Here is a 3,297-nt window from a genome sequence, read left to right on the forward strand (position 1 = left end):
CTCTGCCCTCATGGCGCCGGGCATGCTTCTGCCTAGCAAGGCCGGGAGGGAATCCTGCCTCCGCACACAGCTGCAGTGTCGTCTCCCTCACTTTCTGTGCGGGTGAGAGCGCGCAGACGTCCATCTCCTCTCCCTCCTCCTTAAACTTCGCCGTGAACATGCCGTGCGTGTCGTCGGCGGCGGATAGCAGCGGCTAACGGCGGCTAACGGCGCTAAAAGCGGCTAACGAGACTCCGACGTCAGTTCGTTGTTACACCAGTGTAACGTCGGTGCAAACCATGAATCAGGAGAGGAGGATTCTTTACCGGGATTTATTCCAGCACTAACAGAACAGTTAGTGACCGGGTCACTGTTACGGCCGAAACCCACGCCAACTCTAACTCACGTCTGGAACCTTCTGCTGCAGCGCGCTACTCTCCGCTCTCGGCTCGCTCTCACTTCCCACTCTGCACGCGCACATAACACGTAATTTAAAGGAACAGTACAACACAAACTCTATAATGATAATTCCCAAAGGATCATTACAGTAATGCAATTTCTTTTTCCAGCAAGTAACTAGTAATAAGTAATATATTACTGATCTTAAGTAACTTGCCCAACACTGCTGGTGAGGGAGTCTAAGGTGCTTTCACACTGCCGCTCTTTGCTCCCTTTTAAACTGACCAGAGTTCCTTTCCTCGGATAATCCGCTCCGTTTGGGCCAGTGGGAACACGCATCCGGACTCTGGAGAGGATCAAAAAAGTCCGTCTGAAAAGGAGGGTCTCGGTTCCTTTCGGCGGAGCAAAGGCAGGATCAGCTGTACGTAGTGATGCTACACGGTACATCTCCGGTAGAGGAAGTACAGCGAGTACTCCAAGTTGCTCTGCAGGGGAAGCTCAGTTACCAGAAAAACTAAAAGAGGTGAAATATGTACCGCTGTGTGTAGATTTCATTAACTAAATATGCGTTATAATTCTTTAATATTTTTTTCAGAACCAGCTACGTATCACCGGTAACTGATACGACTTCTCCCTGCAGCTCCACTGTGCTTTAACACAGTCCAGCGCAGAGCGGAGAATCAGCTGTTCAGCAGCGCGATAGTTTCTCATTCCGTTGTTCTGAACTGATCCGGAGACTTTACTGATCCCCAGCGACTTTGTGTTTGTTAAAAACGACTAGCATTGTGTAACATTTATGATTTAGGCCAGAGCAAAGTAAGCTTCCCTCCAGCCGCAACTGCGCACTCAAAAAAAAAAAAAACACGAGAGAGGGCGGGACTTCCCCGTCTACTTTGTCCAATCGTGCACCCTTAGGTTCTGTCCAAGGCCTGAAATGTGGAAGTTTTTCCTTGCCTGTCGCCAAAGTGCTTACTCTTGTATGTCAAGTTGGTTTCTGTCTTTCCCTTCTGGTCTTTCACTCCTGTTACCTGTAAAGTGAGACGACTGTCTGTTCTGTTCTGATCTGATGCAACATAACTTAAAATTCTTAAAATTAATTGATTATTATCTTACATTATAAGTGGTTGAAACTGTCAGAACAAGCGTCTTCCGGCAGGTGCTGACAGAAGATTCAAGATTCAAGATACTTTATTATCATTATGCAAACATAATAAAATCGTGTGAAGGCCCACAGCTTAAGGCACACACCGGAACCTAATCAAAAACAAAAACTAAATTGGAGATGTTACTGCAGATTTCAGACTGGAATTAGTAAAATGACCTGAAAACAAGTTGAAACTGTCAGAACAAACTTCTTCTGGCAGATGCTGACAAAGGGACATGTTACTGCAGTGTTCAGACTGAAATTAATAAAATGACCTGAAAACAAGTTGAAACTGTCAGAACAAGCTTTTTCTGGCAGAGCCTGACAAAAGGACTTGTTACTGCAGTTTTCATACAGAAATCATCCAAATGACCTCAAAACAAGTTGAAACTGTCAGAACGAGCATTTTCTGGCAGAGCCTGACAAAAGGACATGCGACTGCATTTTTCATACAAAAATCATCCAAATGACCTCAAAACAAGTTGAAACTGTCAGAACAAGCTTCTTCCGGCAGATGCTGACAAAAGGACATGCGACTGCATTTTTCATACAGAAATCATCCAAATGACCTCAAAACAAGTTGAAACTGTCAGAACAAGCTTCTTCCGGCAGATGCTGACAAAAGGACATGTTACTGCATTTTTCAGACTGAAAGAAGAAAAATGACCTCGAAACAAGTTGAAACTGTCAGAACAAGCTTCTTCCGGCAGATGCTGACAAAAGGACATGTTACTGCATTTTTCAGACTGAAAGAAGAAAAATGACCTCGAAACAAGTTGAAACTGTCAGAACAAGCTTCTTCCGGCAGATGCTGACAAAAGGACATGTTACTGCAGATTTCAGACTGAAAGAAGAAAAATGACCTCAGAACACGTTGAAACTGTCAGAACAAGCTTCTTCCGGCAGATGCTGACAAAAGGACATGCGACTGCATTTTTCATACAAAAATCATCCAAATGACCTCAAAACAAGTTGAAACTGTCAGAACAAGCTTCTTCCGGCAGATGCTGACAAAAGGACATGCGACTGCATTTTTCATACAAAAATCATCCAAATGACCTCAAAACAAGTTGAAACTGTCAGAACAAGCTTCTTCCGGCAGATGCTGACAAAAGGACATGCGACTGCATTTTTCATACAAAAATCATCCAAATGACCTCAAAACAAGTTGAAACTGTCAGAACAAGCTTCTTCCGGCAGATGCTGACAAAAGGACATGCGACTGCATTTTTCATACAAAAATCATCCAAATGACCTCAAAACAAGTTGAAACTGTCAGAACAAGCTTCTTCTGGCAGAGCCTGACAAAAGGACATGCGACTGCATTTTTCATACAAAAATCATCCAAATGACCTCAAAACAAGTTGAAACTGTCAGAACAAGCTTCTTCTGGCAGAGCCTGACAAAAGGACATGCGACTGCATTTTTCATACAAAAATCATCCAAATGACCTCAAAACAAGTTGAAACTGTCAGAACAAGCTTCTTCCGGCAGATGCTGACAAAAGGACATGCGACTGCATTTTTCATACAAAAATCATCCAAATGACCTCAAAACAAGTTGAAACTGTCAGAACAAGCTTCTTCCGGCAGATGCTGACAAAAGGACATGCGACTGCATTTTTCATACAAAAATCATCCAAATGACCTCAAAACAAGTTGAAACTGTCAGAACAAGCTTCTTCTGGCAGAGCCTGACAAAAGGACATGCAACTGCATTTTTCATACAAAAATCATCCAAATGACCTCAAAACAAGTTGAAACTGTCAGAACAAG

The sequence above is a fragment of the Brachionichthys hirsutus genome, unplaced genomic scaffold (assembly GCF_040956055.1).
Source record: "Brachionichthys hirsutus isolate HB-005 unplaced genomic scaffold, CSIRO-AGI_Bhir_v1 contig_393, whole genome shotgun sequence".
NCBI lineage: Eukaryota > Metazoa > Chordata > Actinopteri > Lophiiformes > Brachionichthyidae > Brachionichthys > Brachionichthys hirsutus.